The sequence below is a fragment of the Larus michahellis genome, chromosome 1 (genome assembly GCF_964199755.1).
Source record: "Larus michahellis chromosome 1, bLarMic1.1, whole genome shotgun sequence".
Lineage (NCBI taxonomy): Eukaryota > Metazoa > Chordata > Aves > Charadriiformes > Laridae > Larus > Larus michahellis.
Genome location: NC_133896.1, coordinates 88,839,472 through 88,857,729, shown reverse-complemented (window position 1 = coordinate 88,857,729; position 18,258 = coordinate 88,839,472).

The following is an 18,258-nucleotide window of genomic DNA, read 5'->3' as shown; positions in this document are numbered from 1 at the left end:
AACCCAACTCAAGAAGTCAGTGGATTAATTCTACTTTCTACTCTTCCCGCCCCCCCGTTTTAAGTTGTCATGTTTTAAGGTGTAACAATTTTAGGAGAGAGAAAGGTAGAGATACATTTTAGTTGTGTGGTTAGTTGTATGCAAACAAACAAGAGGTAAAACCATGGTGAAAGGTCCCTAGCTAATACCAGTTAATAAATGAAGATTGAGACTATGGTATTTAGGAACTATTTGAGGCACGAATCCAGTTTTCTACTCACATTGGTTACACCATACTTCCACATAGTAAAACTCCTTTAGTTTGGGTTTGGTTTTTTTTAAAGCAAACCCACGGTGAGGCAGGAGCTCACCCAGTATCTCAAAAGCATGGAAGTTAGATGCTTATTCTCGGCAGATGGTTTGGATGCGCAGTGGAAGAGAAGGAGCAATTCAGAGTCACAGAGAAACTTGGGTGGTGGATCCTGCATCTCGTTTCTAACTGCACGGGGATCCCACTGAGACCACCACAATCTTGTGGGGTGCCTATTGCCTTCCTTCCCATTGTTGTTCCACTGCAGAAGGCTTATCCTTCAAGAGCGACCATGAAAAACCTTAGACTGTTTCTGGCAACATCCCTGTCTCATGAAAGTGCAGCTATTAACAGAGTAGGATGCTGACTGGCAGGAAGGAGAGAGGAAAGCCAATACCCTACACTCGGGGCCCAAATCATATCTTGTGTAGGCCCTTGTTGAAAACAAGCAACAGTGCTGATGGGGACAGACATTGGATGAACTGACTGAATCCCACAACTGCGTTACCTGTATGTTCTTCCTCCTCAGTAACAGCTATGAAAAGGAAACCTAGCTTGCTTCATGGATCCTCATACTGTTTAACCTACTTCCCTGAAAGGCACAGACAACACTTTAAAGCTCTGTCCTGAATAGAAATAAAAATGCATGTCCCTTCAAGTGTAAGACCCAGCCCGAGACTTTCCCAGCGGTCCCACACCAACAAGTCAGATAAGGCGACTGATTGTGCCTCAGATAGCTGAAAATGAAAATCTACTGGTGCGTTTGTCTAGGAGGATTGCCCTCAAGTCTACAAGCTCTTTCTCACCCCTGCCATGCACGTGCTTTCTCTCACAAAGCTATCGTGCTCAGATCACTTGCTTTTTAAATGAATTGGTCAAGCTGTCTGCATTACTCTAGCTTGGCACTGATTCTACTGTCTAGAGTTAGTCCACCCTTAACTGGAAACTCAGTACTTCTTACATGGCATAACAAATGATAAAGTGATAACGTGGTAAATGATAACACCAAGATAACGTGAAGGAATCCAGGGAGGACTTTAAAAACAAAAAGAAATAACCCAGAGCAGAGCTTCCCCATTATTCTTGGGCTCTAGCAGCATCCGTAAGGGGTGATGAAGAGGTGCGATGTGTCACAGCACCAGGCACAGCTTTGAGACACGCGCTGCCACGGGGCTCTGTGCTGACTCACTGACCTCCAGCTACAGAGCGATGCCACCGTATTTCTACCTGTTAAATGGTGATGGCTGGTGCCTTGTGCCCTGAACTCACGGGGGCTTGTCTCTGGGCATTCATCTCCACAAAATAAAAAGCACTCTATAAAGATAAAATAACACTGTCAAGAAGGGACACTGTTGGAGACAGACTGCAGGCAGGGAGAGATATTATCAAAGTTGATCCCCTTTTGGATTCTCTCCTGCTATGTGCTATGCAGCCCTTCCTCCTGCCCTTTAAATATTTGACAGCAAATTACCATGTGTTGGGATTATCCTACTGTAAGGCTGTCTCTTGTGTACAGATTTTTTTGAATCAGTAGAAGACACCATAAAAATGGCTTAGTGACTTTTGACAATGATTGGGAAGGAGAAATTATTTTCTGCAAGTATTATATGTCAAATAACAACCACAAAGAACTTGCTGACAATTCATCACTTTGAGGATTTGTTTGTTGGTCTTTTTTCTTAGTGTGAATTCTGTCCTTTGGTAGGAAGAAATAAACTAAAATTTCTCTCCAGAGAAGAATAGCAGAGCGGCAGTCTCATTTCCATTGCCCAAACTGTATCGGTCGAACATGGAGAGAGAGACCTGTTTTTCCTTGTCTGTTTTCCTGTCTCCCTGCTGATCTGGTTGCAGGAGCTGTTGGTTGAGGTTCTCTTGGTATAGAGATATATATGGTGTATATATGATATATATAAGGTATATATGGCCTTCTAGAACTGGATTGATACCAAAACAGATTTTATTAAATGTCTCACTTTTCCAGTTGATATCGTGGTACTGATTACTTACATAGTCCCTGAGCCAAAGCTCTCAGATGCTATAGCTGACTTGACTTTTGGAGGTGTGTGTGTAAACAATAAATTGATTTACCAGCCAATAGAGCTTTCTATCCAGAGCTGTTAGGCTCCTACGGATGGTGGGCTGGATCATTAGAAGTACAGAAAACATGGCATCCCTGGGCTAAGGTTAATCTTCAAGAAAGTATAAGCAGAAACAGAAATGGGGTTAAACCATAATTTTCACTAGTATGGATAAGTTGCCCTGTTGAGAACAAAAAGTAAATTGAAATGTTAAGGTGGGAGAAATTTTTGCCAAAAATTTCTGGCAAACTATGGGATGAAGTCCCTGCTTTGACTCTAAATGGACAGTACATTATCTATGAGAAAAAAGAAACAAACTATTTTATGCATTTCCTCAATCATGAACCAGGGCATGTAATAGTGGAAACTTCAAAAAAAAAATTGTGTTGATCCTCTTGACGCCAGCAAGATTTAAACAGCCACTATGCAGAGGAAGAAAATCCCATTCTTTGATGTTTGTGCAAAGAATCGTGCAAGAAGCCCAGGCCAGGCGTGAAATTTGGAAAACTTTGTTAGGACTAATAACACGCCAGCACTAACAGGAGCATATAAGAATCAGCTCAAAGGACGAGGCTCCAGTGCTCCCTGCCTGCACGGAGCTCCCTGCCTGCCTGTTTTTTTCTAAATAGCAGGCCTGGTTTTGATCTCTACATAGAATCACAGCAATGTTTTGGGTTGTGTTTGTTTTTTTTTTGTAAAAAAGTGTTTATCTCTTCTTATATGCTTCTTCCTCTCCAGAAAACTTCTTAAGCTGTATCTCCCTTTCATCACCAAAGCAGGAAAGATGCTTTCATCTTCCATCTCTAGTTATACTTCTCTCACTTCATCTTTAAAAAGAAACCAAAAAAATCCCCTTTTAGTAGCAATCCTGTTCAGAACTTTGTTGGACAATTCTTTGTCCTTGGTAATCTCTCTGTCTCCTGAAAGAAAATGGGTAAACCCTCCAATTTGAAATGGATGTGATAAAAAATCTCTGCTCAGCTTGTGGGAAGCACAAAGATAAATACATACTCCGCAATATTGACCTACACCACCTAACAACTTCAGAATGGGGGTTGTAAACCGCAAAGCAAGGAATCTCTCAAGATAGGAAAGTAGCAAAGATTCTCTTTACAGCCTTGATAATTGTTTTGTTTTACCCCTGAGAGAGAAACAAAGAAAGAAACCCACCACACAAAATTGCTGGGGAATCTGAAGGCACCTTCACAGGACCGAGAGCAGCCATGCTAATTCCTATTGTAACAAAGGGAATGTTGCAGATTTCATTTTTCCACATTGAAAGAGTAATTTAAAAAATGTTAAGGCGTATGCAGATGTTCAGCTTCTTTGGCCCAAATGATGTATTTCAGTAAGACCATAAATGCTTTTCTTATGTATTTGTATTATTGTGGAGCTTCTCCTGCAGGGTACTTAAGACTTTGCAGGTCGTAAGTGAAGAACGGGCCCCAGTTTCCCTAATCACTGTGAAGCACTAAGGGCATCTCAAAGATGTTACAGGACTGAGAAGAATAGCAAAAGGAATAGCCTGTTGTCCTTACTCATGCAGGTTTCTTTACCTTCAAGAGAGACACCATGTTTGTGACTGTATATCTACCTCTAAACAGTTTTTCTACAGGTTGGAGTTTGGTTTTTTTTCCTCTTTGCTCTTGTGTATCCTATGTCCTGTACATAAGGGTTAGCTATACAAATAATGAAGACCCAGCTCTTTTTTTAGTATCTTTTAATCAAAGTCTTGTAGACCAGAAGAAAAATTTTACCAGTTCGAAGTGCATACTTTTTTCTAACATTTAAAATTCTAATTTTCGCTGTAGTTTATTATTTTAGTTTATGCCAGATCACTGCAAACTGCAAACCTGCCTCTAACTCATATCAGCTGAACCAAAAATAAACTTGGTTTCAACCAAAATAAGCACCCAGCCAGCCTTTTGCACAGGTTTGACCGAATCTGTTTAAAATCGCACATCTTGGTGTCCTTCTTTAAATGAGATACTTAAGAGTGAAAGGCCTGAGCCTAAGGTAGGCTCTGGATTTCATTGCACTATCAGGGCCTGACTACAGACAGGAAAGCTAAAAATGCAACAGCAAAAGACGGGAAGAAAATTAAGGCAGAAGGGTCCGGATTACATATTTATAAACTAGGTAGTTATGAATAGTTTAATTTAAATGTTGGGTTTTTTCCCTACTAGAGTGTGTATTCTGTATATTCTTGTCTTGCAACTAAACAATGCTTCTTTCCCGCTCCTGCAAGTTTTTTTTTCCTCCTCTGAAACCACAGTGCCTGTGACCTTGCAGTCAGGAAATACCAGCTGAGCCTTTTTTAGCCCCGGTGTAAACAGCTGAATTCAGTGCTGTTAAATTTTTTCAGCTTTGTTTTACAAGATTTATAGACATTGAAATGTTACGGCGTATTTAAACACTGAGATCAGCTCAACTGTCCTTATCTTTTTGTTTAATAAATACAGAGTGGTAACTCTGCCTTGTCAGGTTGGGGTATGTGAATGCACGTGCGTGAGAGGAAATTCAATGAGCTGCAGTGCTGAGAGCAGCAGATTATTTTTTGCTCTTCGCAAAGCAAATAGCTGTGATTACAGTTCATACACACACCCCCAAAAGAAAATACAGGCTCTTAACGCGTGGCAGACTCTGGATTTCCAGTTTGCTGCTTTGATACCTGATGCGGACAGAACTGTGGTATTCTAAAATTTGTATGTTGGACTTTGAGCAACATTCACAGCCACAGCGGCGTTCTGCATGCTGTTGGCGAGCAGCTCCAGATACTAACTCTGCATTCACCTAGTGGACCTTGCACAATCAAAGGCAGATTTACTGAAGATAAAAATCTGTCTCGAAATGCTAAAGCAAATTTTTGTGTATTGAAACAATCTCAGACCAGATAGAATTTGAAAACATCAAATGAATTGACACAAAGAATCTTCAATCAAGGTATAAGTTTTGATTCTGAAATAGATAACAATAACATGAAACAAACTAAATTTTTGAGGCATAAAAAAAAATACTAAAATTTTAGAATTCTAGATGGTGAATTTTAGATCTTGAGATGTAAAATGCAGTACAAATGTTATTACTTCTTTGTTTTTCATTAACACTATATGGTTTTATGGGGAATGCAATTAGAAAATTGAGATCTGGTTGAATTCCAGGGCTTACCTGGAAGTTCAGGACTACTCAGTAAACCCTTTCTTCCCCTCCCTGGAAATGCATGCATTAGCTTCCTAATTCAGTTTTGAAGATTGCTTCTTCGTATATTACCTTAACAGCTGATTGACACTTTTGGTTTTACTGGCCCTATTGTAGCACGAGCTGCGCGTAGTCTATTTTATTTGATTACCCTGGAGGGCAAGATCTGCTTGACTTCTACTTTCATCTGGCTTTGTTTGCTACAAAGCAAAATTGAGCTCAGTCCAGGGAGATGCTGAGCCATCCCCCGCCAGTGAAGGCTATTTAATTTTGAGCGATGCTTTCTAGCTTGCAGTACCCAGGCCACCCGCCACGTGCTAAAATGAAGCACAGTCTGGATGATGTGAGGGTAGTTGTTTTCAGAGGCTGTTACTCCAGCGTTAGGGTGAGTGAGACCCCAGCGGCATTGCAGCAGTCCCTCTGTTACTGTCTTCTGCAGCCGCTCTAAAAGAAGCAGGGTAAGCACGGCACGAGGGGTGCCACGTCTCTCCATCCATCAATAGGGAAAGGGGCTTCCCTTGCAGCATCCAAGAGTCTCTTCGTCAACCATGTGGTGGTGGTGAAACACCAGAGGGAAGAGCCAGGCGGCGCCAGCCGTCAACAGAAATGGGGAAAGCAGGAACCCACAAACAACTAACAGCTCGCTCTCAGTTTTCTCTCCCTTCATGCTACCTGGCTGTTGCTCAACCCCTATCTCCTATTCTCTTTGCACTTATTTCTCCAGCGTTCCCTTTCTTTTTTGCTTTGATTTCCATATACTGCTTCACCTCCATAGTAAACCCATGAGAGGAAAAAGTAATAATCGTAGAGTTGGTGCTTGCCATCACCTTGTCTGTTTAGTCCACAGGGTTATAAATGTGTTCTGCAGAGTACTTTGCAAGGCAAGGATCTGTCCCTGAGTGCTTGTTAGGCACTGCTATCCTAACATTCATTAAAAACCTTGTGCCAGATGAGGATGTTATTATTAGCACTAATTGGTGTAACTCGGCTTACTTCACTTGACATGAGGGCAATTGACAGTCTCCAATGTTTAGGAATCACTCTATTTGTAACAACACTTCATCTTTCTACAACGTCTCACATCTGCCAGAGGCATTTGCAATGTCATCAAAAAGCCTCCTCTAACTTTTGATCATGGTAATGATGCAGGATGAGTTCCAGCAAAGAAATTTGCTTTTCTTAAATAGGCTTCAGAATAATGCTGCCTTTCATGGTACTCACTTTCCTATTTTTAAAGATTACTTTGCAAAACAAATACCCCTGGAACAGCAATATGTGAACAGATATTAACGTTTTACATCCTGGGACAAGGTGTTTCAACTGTGCCTGTGTCTTGACAAAAAATAACAAAGCTAAATGAAATTGATTGTATGAAAATGATAGCACTCCTCTTCTCTTGCTGGATGCTCATTTCTAGCACTGTGTGCCCTCTCTTACAAGCCACATCCTCAGCGAAATCACATTTCTTCTTAAAGATGGAAAAAGATATTCAGAGACATGGAGTCTTGTCCTTTTAAAGCATTAATGAGAGACCAAGTGGTAACACAGATGAACGGGACAAGCCCAATATTTCAGTAGAATCTATGTAACGTATGAAGGATTGATGCACTTCAGCTTTAAATAATTACAGACCCCTTTCTGTTCGTAGTTACTTACATTACTTGAAAGATGGGTGAACTCAGTACAGGGGGTTTTGTCTAAATATAATTAATGATGAGCTACTTAAATAGGCTTTTGGTCCGTTCTTGAACTTTCAGTGCTTTTCTCAAGGTGACCGATCATAATTTACAGCCACGGATAGCAGCAATTCCTAGACAGCTGGCAGCGCCATTGATTTTGACCTAAGCTTCAACTGGCGAGCCACCAATTACTTTCTATAAAGGTTTCAGCTGCTCTGTGTGGAAGCACACACGGTGCTGGCTCTTTGGCAATTTGAGATGGCAAGATAGCCAATGTATCAATCCTCTTCTATTGATAAAGCTCCTGGGCAGTAACTGCTGCAGCGCTGCTTGTAGGTCTGGAGATTTTTGATCATCTCAGTTTTAATGACTTCCCCAAGCAGAGGATTTAACGTGCATATATTATTTAGCAGTAATACCCAATTGGCAACAGACACAATAGGTACTGATTGATGGGCTTACAGAGAAGCGTGCTAAGTACACACTGTGCCCAAAAATTCCCTCCTCTCTTTGGCAAAGATGGATCAAATGTAAAGTATCACAAAGAAAATATATCAAAGCATACTAGGCAAATCTTGAATGAAAATCTAATTGAAACTCACGATACAATGCTTGATTATCGGTGTAGGCTTAGAGATTTTAGTGCAAAGTGAAAGGCTCATTTGCACAAGTTTGCAGCCTTGCTTTTTGTTTTGGCCTTTTTGCTTGGGTACCAAGGAATTTATCTAGCTTACAGCTTCTAAAGACCCTGTATAAGAGGTTCTAAAACTATCACTAATCACGATAAGCAGATTTGGAAAATCCTTTCTCTTCTGTGCAAAGATCTTCATCAGACATGCTGTTCAACTACTGGAAAGGCTATTTGTTTTTATCTGCTATCACTGGAGACTCCAGCTATCTTTATTGCTAGAATCAACCTTAAAAAAATAACGATGAACTGCTATCATACGCTAAAATGCAGGCACACATACAGGATAAGGAGTATTAGTGTGACACACAGATGAGCCTTCCTTTAGGCTAAAAGGTTTTTTTAAGTTACTTGATTGTAATTGTACTGGTTTGGAGATTTTTGGTAGGATGAGCTAGAAGATAGTACTTGGCCTGCGCTGTTCGCAAGACCTTCTAGTAAGATAGCCTAATTCATTGCTGCCTCTGCTTTGCTGCTTGATTTTTGCGCGTTTCTTAGATTGTAAGTTCTTGTGGGCCTGGTTCCCTTCTGTTCTGAATTTGTGAAGATCCTAACACAGTGAAGCCTGAGGCTTGAGTTCCTCCAATGCGTATAAAGAAATGAAAGGCTATAGCCCAGGGGTTGAATAATCTATAGAATATCTAGCATTTCCCTTTTGGGACTTTCTGAAGAAAGTTTCTGCCTAAGTACGTAGATTTTCAAAGAATTTCTAAGCACTGTACACCTTCCTTTTAATTTTTCCTGCTTTATTTCCAGTGGCTTTTGGCTTTTTCATGTGCAGTGGTTGTTCATTGTAATAACCCCTGAGAGAAAAGGCAGCGTAATACTTCTGAAAATACAACAGATGCTTGTAATATCATTGCTGTCTCTACAGGGACTTCTGTAAACAGATTCCTTGCTACACTCAGCATGTTAACATCCAGGAGCAGAATATTGTTTGTGGAATTTATAATGGGACCAGGGATTCCAAAAATTGATCCGTGGGGTCTTATAACTACAGGAGCTCCAAACTATACGTTATCAAGCTGCCTCGACTTTGCTGGTTTTCAAACACAACTCAGTTTGCATTTACAGCCTATTCTGAATAATCTTCACTTGGTACCTCCGTACTCAGAGGCTGTCAAGGAGAATGATTATCTGCCACGTACTGATGTGTTTGGGAATATTCAGCACAAGTTTTGGTGTGTTATTTAAATGAATGTCTTCTTTTATCACCCTCGAAATATGCACCGTCACTCTGGCAACCTCTGTATCCTGGAAGGTGTGCAGCGCAATGAGATGTATAAATGAACAAGAGGCAGGCAGGATGGCATACATGATGAATGAGAAGAATAAGTCATTAGGAAAGAGTGGGATCAAAACAGAAGGGACAAAAAAAAAAAAAACCAACAACCCTCTCGCACAGGGTTGAGGTGGGAAAATGGTATTGGTTTCATTCTCTTCTGTCTTGGCAGATTTCTAGGAGTGCATGCAAGGGCTTAGAGTGAAAATATGCATGAAAAATGCAAAAGTCCATGAAAAAACATAAACTCCTTGCTTTCAACATTCAGTTCTTTTATGGCATTATTTTGTCTTCTCTGAGTCCCTGTCTTGTTCCACTGATTTCTCAAACCTTCCTATGAATAAAGTATAACCCACCCCCGGCGCTGCCAGGCTTTGTAGCTGCAATCATTTTTCTGGTCCAGAAGCCCCTTCCTCCCCACGAGCTCTTTGGTTATAAAAAATGATTTTCAGCCATAGAAAACTTCAGCGGGTGCCCACAATCTCTATCCCTATGTTCCTGCTGCCTCCCCACCCCACCTGCAGACATGAATGAGCATTAGCCGTCAGCAGGCTTCTTTCCAGTACACTGGCTCTAATGTCCAACATTGTCTTTGGACACGGTCTCTACCTGTTTGAGGGGGTATAGAACAAACATATTTCCCTCATCAACTGAAAGGAAGGCAGAATTGCATCTCCTCAGCTAGCATTTCCTGTTTTTCCTGATCAAAAAAATATTATTATTTGAGTAAGAAAAATGTACTCATATTTTTCTTTCTTGCATTTGTGTTGCCTTTATTCGATTTTCCAGAGTGGTATCTTCAGATCGTGATTAAATGGATGAAATGAAATGCTTGTCAAATTAATTTTTTATTAAAAATTCTTGTATTGGAAAGTGGGATATTCCTGTAATAGTATGCAACTCAGAATTAATGTTTTCAAGAACAATGCACAATGCTCATTTGCTTTTCAATGAATTATGATTTAAAAATGTAAATGTTATAAAATTTTACAGTTCTGTAACTTGGGAGAATTCCAATCACAGTGTAAATCTGTGCAACATCCCTTTCCCCTTCCCTTCCCTTCGCTTCCCTTCCCTTCGCTTCCCTTCCCTTCGCTTCCCTTCCCCTCCCTTCCCTTCCCTTCCCTTCCCTTCCCTTCCCTTCCCTTCCCTTCCCTTCCCTTCCCTTCCCTTCCCTTCCCTTCCCTTCCCTTCCCTTCCCTTTCCCCTTTCCCTTCCCCTTTCCTTTCCCCTTTCCCTTCCCCTTTCCCTTCCTCTTTCCCCAGCTTAAATCTACACATTCTTATTTTGGTACGCGTGACTACCAGTAGGGTTCTTGAAGGACAATACATGAATCTGGTTTAAGCTTTTGTTTCACTTTTCTTTTTTCTTTTTTTTTTTTTTTTGGTAACCCCAAATACTTTTGTTGAAAACCTGGTCATTAATGAAAATGGCAGTACATGGGCAGAACATCTTATTCCTGTTTGCATCAGCATCCGTTTCTATAGGTAGTTGTCCTGCAATAAGTGTATCAATACAGTTAAAGCAGTACAATTTTTTAGTATTAGTAAGAAGTTACATGTCATTTTCCTGGGATGCATTTTTGCCAATTATGTGTATAAAAAGTGTCAAACACCATAAGCCCTTGAAGCTGGGGCACGTACTGTGTACTTGCTTTTATTAATACAAAGAGCAATCATAGTGCCACCATCTTCTGCGTCCAATTCTGGAGCCCCTACTGCAAGAGAGATATGGACATGCTGGAACGTGTCCAGAGAAGGGCCACGAGGACGATCAGAGAGGGCTGGAGCACCTCTCCTATGAGGACAGACTGAGAGAGTTGGGGTTGTTCAGTCTGGAGAAAAGAAGGCTCCGAGGAGACCTTATAGTGGCCTACCAGTATCTTAAGGGGGCCTACAAGAAAGCTGGTGAGGGACTTTTTAGGATGTCGGGTAATGGTAGGACTAGAGGGAACGGATTAAAATTAGAGATGGGTCGATTCAGACTGGACGTTAAGAGGAAGTTCTTCACCAGCAGGGTGGTGAGACACTGGAACAGGTTGCCCAGAGAGAGGTGGTGGATGCCCCATCCCTGGAAGGGGGGTTGGAACTAGATGATCCCTTCCAACCGTAACAATTCTATGATTCTATGATTCTGTATGCACTTGTTAATTGGCTGCTTACCTCATCCATATGGGAAGTCCTAACTCCATTAATCACGTGTTCAGCTAAGACCAGAGTCCTTTAACCACTGCGGACACTTCAAATCAACTTGCAAATATCTCGACTTCCTCCACTGCACCTCCTCATCCTACAAAACTTCAGGGACTAGCATAGCTTTTCCTTGGTCCTTTTTTTCTTCACTGATGGATTATAGATATCGTCCATGTTAGTCTACTTGCTTATCAGTCACACTCTCGAGTTCCCCAGTATTTCAGTTGCACAGTTACAAGATCATTAGACTGCGTAGCATTGCTTTGGCCAACTCATTTATCTTTAAGTACATATATTCCATTGGTTTATGAATACTTTTTGTCTTCTGAATCCCCTCTTTTTTAAAAATAAAAAACGAATATGTTTTAGGGCACTGCAGGAGGGGTGCAAATTTGAGAACTTGTATGACAGCATCACTGGGCTTTGTAAATACTGCATTATCTTTCATGCATACCAGAAAACCAGAACTGCCACTCTACCCCAATTATTCCCAAATCCAAAACCTTCTGCAAGTCACATTTGCAGAAAGATGTTCCATGGCCAAAATGTGTGATGAGATAAAGGCAGCATACAGATTCAGTGCACATTTATTTGGGAAGGTATTTTATTCTCCCCTTCAGGATTACAAAGTCTGTGTTTAGGGACTGGTCTTGTGCTTAGCATGACAAGTGTTTATACAATGTGTCTTCCATGCTCATGCTCTGATGTGTCCTCCTTATAGGATGCTGGAAACTTGTCCAGAGCAGAGGGGTGTTCAACAGCCTGTGAGCCTGAGCTTTGTCCTTTTGCATTATCTTTGTTATCTAGACATGATGCTTTGAGGTTTAGGCAATTCACCTTTCAGAAAATTATTACAAGTTGTACACATTTTCTTGACAACAGCCCCTCAAACCCTTTTGTAAATGATGGGTTTGACCTCTGTAATTCCTGATAGCACTTAGGTATTTACTTTTCTGCACCTCAGCTTGTCCCTTTTCAGGCTGAGGCTGCATAGGCAGGGAAAACTAGTGCCATATGTATAAGCACATTCAGCAAAAAATGCTAATCATCCCACACCATTGGACAGTGATTTGTCTTTTTGGTTTCTTTTTGGTGAGGCCCTGGGGAATTTGCATAAATCGAGAGACAGGTAGGCATAAAACGGTGACAAATGGCTCCCTTGGCTTGAACGCTAAGCAGCAGCTCCAGCTTGAGTGATGAAGCCAGGGTATTAAAAGGATACTTAAACAACAGTAAGATATGTCTTCTCAGGGTGCTTCTTCAGCACTGACAATTATCTCTGTTAATGATGCATTTGCAGAGGAGCTTGCTGGACTTCTTGGATGCAGCTCAGCCCAACCGCGGCACCACCAGTGTCACTGGAACTCTGCCCATCTAAATGAAGCCAGAGTTTTTTTGCACTGTGATTTACAGCATGCATTGCTTGGACGAAAAAGAATTGCAGTTGTACGCTGGCTTTTAAAAATATTTTCACTCTTGAAAGAAGCCTGATTGACAAAGAATATGAGCCATTGAATTACAACACACCAGATTTTACTAAGAACACCCTAAATATGCAAATTTATGGGAGGGGAAGCAATATTCTTACTCCTATTTACGATGGGTTTGATAGACAGAAATAATTCTCTTGTCACTTGTTACAGAGAAGAATTATTAATTTTGCTTTGTCTGTAGAAAGGCAAAAGCCAGCAATCACATTACAAAGTAGGTTGCATAAATTGGTTGACTTTCAATTCCTCTTTCCCCATCACATCTTAGGAAGAAGAAAAGATTTCTTAATGGTGCCAGGTTCCATTAGAACAGTAGCGCAACATAGTTTTAATTGACGTGTACCATGTCTTAGGAAAATAACAGACAAACTCCCTGACCATTCAATTACCATATAAATAAGAATGTGCATATCTCCTCTCATATCAGCGTCTTGCTTTTTTTGTTGTTGACAAAAATATGTTAATGGGTAAAAGCAGCTTTTCACTTGAATAATGACTTAATGCTTCTGTGAATTTCAGATGGTGGATTAAGCCCTTTCTTTAAAAGTTTGCAATTTCCCTGTAGTTCACCAGCTGCCTTTGCTCAAGATAAAAAAAAGGCAAATGGGAAACTTCAAACCTCAGCACCTGCTAGGGTGCTGCTGCAGTTTATAAATCTGTTTAGGGAAATGAAGCATGCAAGTCCTCTGCTGCTATTTCTTTGGAAGGCTATCGTTGATGGGAGAGCGGAAAAAGCCCAGTGGTGTGCGGTTTATGGCGTAGACCAGTTTTCTTTTTTGTGCCTCTCCAGGTGGAGGTGATCCTTTGCAGGTACACACTTCAGGTTTATAAGATCACCAAGGAAAGAAGCAGCGCTAACTTCTTTTGACTGGATCGTAGGAGAGGCACCAGATCTGAGTCAAAATGAATTACGTGCAGGGCATTAATGTTAATTGTTCAAGCAGGTAATTATTTATGGGGAAACAATACTAGCTGTGGTAGTTGCATGTGATGCCTCTTTCATTCTACACTGCAGGCCATTCCCGCTGCCGGAAGTTTTGTTGTCTCGCTTCATTTTTCAGCAGTAGAAGGATGGAAAACCCATTTGCCTGATAGCCAGTGGATCCCAAATAGCAGTTGCCCCATTTTCACTTACTCTTTCCCATACTTTGGACGCTAGACATCAAACTTGCTTCGATCCAGCTAAAAAATCAGTAACACTCCAGTAGAAGTGACAACACCAGTAGGCAATAGCACTTAAACCAACCATGAGACGTGTGTTCGGTAGTGTATAAAGATATGGTTCAACAGCCAGCCTCTAGGCCCTTCTCTATTTCTGAAGAAAAGCTCCAAGTTCAAGCAGGTATTACAGTTCGGATCACTTTCCTATTTTAGGAAGAAAAATAAAGGCAATACCATGCTCCCCACACCTCCTTTCTGAAATAATTTAGACTTGAACACTGCCTGCTTAACATGTGTTGAGCATGCCAGGGAAGGTGAGAAGGTGGTTTGAAGCTGGACCATGTATTAGTAGAGCATCCCAATCTGCTGTTATACAGTTATACAGTTATATGTTATCTGCTGATATACAGAAGCACAGGGCTCTGTGAGTGGTGGTTACTAGACTGAGCTTGCTGTTAAAATTGCAGATAGTTCTGAATCAGCTGTTAAAAAAAAAGCTTCCACTAGATGGAAGGCTCTTCTTTCTGCTTTCCCCTCATCTCTTCCCCTTATTGACTGAGACTCAGACCAGACTTGAAAGCTACTGTGCTTTGATTGTACCCCCATGTACTTGGAAAAGCACTTGCATTGGCAATTCACTCCGCAAGGGCCATCTTCTATGTCTGATTTTCAAAGGTGTACTTAGCACATCTGTCTGAAAAATCCAAACTGTTAATTATTAGCTCCAAATGATATATATGTTCAGGCTGAAAGCAGGAAACGTATCAGGCTTTTCACAATAGTGATTTGTTTCTACCAAGTGAATTCCTCAAAGTATCTACGTCTTTCTATCCCTTTCAATGTGGAATAAGAATCTATGTCCATCTGTCTTGCTAGAGAGGAAAATAATCTACATTGTACTATACACTTGGAATTGTGCAGATAAAGGAATGTGTAAATAGATACCTTTGCTTGTACTTGTTGCCAGCAGCCTTTGTGTTTCTCTTCTAAGGTTCAATATTGCAATACTTGTGCTATAACAAAAGGACCCGTTTCATTCGTGTAGAAAGGGCTCTCCTGGTAGTGGAATAAGATTTAGCTTAACCATCTTCATCAAACAGAAAAAAATAAAGTAGGGTTCAAGCAAGCATGACACTGATACAGAAAAAAATAATATTTTAAAAATCCAGTTTTTCTCTTTACCTACCTTCTATATTTTTGGGCCATTGATAGGACACTTGGATTCCTTATTTCATACATCCATTTTGAAAAGCAGTATGTGATGCTTCATAATAGCGTACAGAGAAGTTTCAGCATAATAGATAGAAGTCAACAGAAGCCATATGGAACATGAATAGGATTGCCGTGCTTTGTTGCCCGTTATCGTCTTGGTCTAGTTCCATATGGTGATTGAGCTCTGTTTACATGACTTTGATGTGTAGGCATCTATGTTATTGGAGTTGTTAACCAATTAATAAAAATCTGCTGCCATATGTGCTGATTCTACAACAGCTGATTTGCTGGTTTATTTGCAGTGGAAACTGATTTGGGAAGAACTCTGTTCTCAGTTCTGTTCTGATGATAATAATGTCGTTTTATACAGAGACTGCACTCACAATCACACTTCTACCTTGTGCTTATCAAGAGGGAGTTCTTGACGCAAACTGATGAAAAGCTTTGGTAGAAATTTAGATCCAAGCAGCTCTAGACCTGAAACAAGACAGTTCTTCTTGGTGCATAACTTGGGAGCAAATTCTGATGAATGAATGCATGTCAGAAAGTAAAGTTTAAGCCATACAATCATAGAATCATTTAGGTTGGAATGGACCTTTAAGACCACCAAGTCCAACCACCAACCTAACACTGCCAAGTCCACCACTAAACCATGTTCCTAAGTGCCACATCTACACGCCTTTTAAGTAATTCCAGGGATGGTGACTCAAATACTTCCCTGGGCAGCCTGTTCCAATCAATCTAAACCTCCCTGGTGCAACTTGAGGCCATTTCCTCTTGTCCTGTGACTTGCTACATGGGAGAAGAGACCGACCCCCACCTCGCTGCAGCCTCCTTTCAGATAGTTGCAGAGAGAGATAGGATCTCCCCTCAGCCTCCTTTTTTCCAGGCTGAACAATGCCAGCTCCCTCAGCGGCTCCTCATAAAACCCCTCACCAGCTTTTTTTCCCTTCTCTAGACACGCTCCAGCACCCTCTTGTAGTGAGGGGTCCAAAACTGAACACAGTATTCGCGGTGCGACCTCATCAGTGGTGAGTACAGGGGGACGATCACTTCCCTAGTCCTGCTGGACACACTACTTCTGATACAAGCCAGGATGCCATTGGCCTTCTTGGCCACCTGGGCACAATGCTGGCTTATATTCATTCGTCTGTCAACCAATATTAAGCCAGTAGCTACCTGGTGGGGAGGACCCTCCCTACAATTTTCCCTTGAAAAGCTGTAAACTGGATGAATTCATTCGCTGATTGCTGATTCTTCTTTTCTTGCCCTTATGTCAGGGTGTCCAGCTAGGAAATCTCCTCCAAGAATTTGGTGGCATTTTTCACCTGCCTCTTCTCAGTATCATTTTTCATGTCTTCCAGCTGTGAAAGCAAGAAGAACTCATGTCCTCCTGGGACCTGCAGTGTGACTGAAATCTCAGCACAGTCTTCCAGAGCTCAGCTTCTCTCCTCCCCTTTTCAGATGCAAATGAAGGAGCAGTGAAGAATTCAAGGAAAGGCATTTCCCACAGGACATCACCTATGAACCCAAATCCCTATTAATTTTTCTTGAATTCCTGGAGAAACCTTGTTGGGGAAAAAAAATAAATCAATCTTGATAGGCAAAGGCAACACAGATTTGGGAGGAAAGATGCTGTTAAAAGCTACTAACACACTTGCATGAACTTGAGCAGAAAGCCATGATATTTGTGTACTTACCAGCACAGTAGTGGTACAAAGCAACCAAAAAGGATCTAAGGAAATGACCCTAAAGTTGGTGTGTTACTGCCTAAGGACTTGACACCTACCAGATCCTCCAGTTTTCTGCACTCCAGGGTAGCTGTCCTTCCTCAGAGACCTTCTCTCTCTTCCTTCATAAAACTTAATATCTGCCTGAATTTCTTCTGAAGTGAACTAAAAAAACCTGTTGTTTTTATCGCTTTGATGGGGCTGGATCTTTCTCTTCCTGTTCCTTCCCAGTCCTGGGCAAAACTGCAGCATAGATGCATTAATCCTGCGAGTCAGCTCTTTGTGCTGTGTCTCCTGGGCAGGAGGTGGTGACACACTTGGCCTGATGTGCTGGGAGCATCGTGTTTCTCCCTTTTTAATCTTCCAGATTTTTATTGTGGGGAACTGTTGAAGCCTGTCACCTCACCGCTTTTGTCCTTCTCTTCTTAGGGCTGGGCACTAGGCAAAGCCATCAACCCTCCCACAAAAGTGCTGGAGGCAATAGACATTTAGGCTGCCGGGAGGGTGAGGAGCACTTGAGGCTTAGTGGGACCATGGATGGGGAAAGCATAAGAAAACAGGGGGAGAATGTGCAACCAGAAACTTGTAGGTGATGGAAGAGGGGCTGCAACTCAATGCGCACAAAGGGGGACAAGTTAGGGTCCTTGGGACCCCTGCCACTAATGGGCTGCCATGCCGCCCATCACTACGTGCCCTCCAAGAAGCACTGTCCTGACTCTGAGGTCTCAGGGAAATGTTTCCAAGCAATTTATAACCCACTGCTCTTTTGTTAAGCTCCATGGCTAAATATATGTTTCTATTTGCATGGCAGCAACTGGGAGTTTTAGAGACAGGGTCACTGTGACCCAGCTGAAAGGCTACCAAGTGAGATAACTTTCCCAGTTGCGGTCACTTGGCCAGGTTTGGAGATGCAAGTCTCATTTCCAACAAAACTATTCCCATCAGGAAAAGCCCTGCAGGCTCCAGGAATGGCAGGACTGGAAGCAAACGCCCTGCAACCACTTCCCATGGAAACATGGCATTGAGTGAGCAGGTTGGGAGGCAATCGGTCGTGCCAGATGCAGGAGGTGGGTGCAACCAAGTAAATGTTTTCATCTAATGAGGCACCTCCATGTGAGCTGGGCTGCTTTGCTCGAATTCACACACTATCTTCTTCCCCTTCATTTTTGGTTTTCTCCTGCCAGGATCAGAGATGAGGGCAAAGGGGATGAAAGAGGGGCAGGAGACCTCCCTACGCAGCAGAAGGCATGCCACAACCT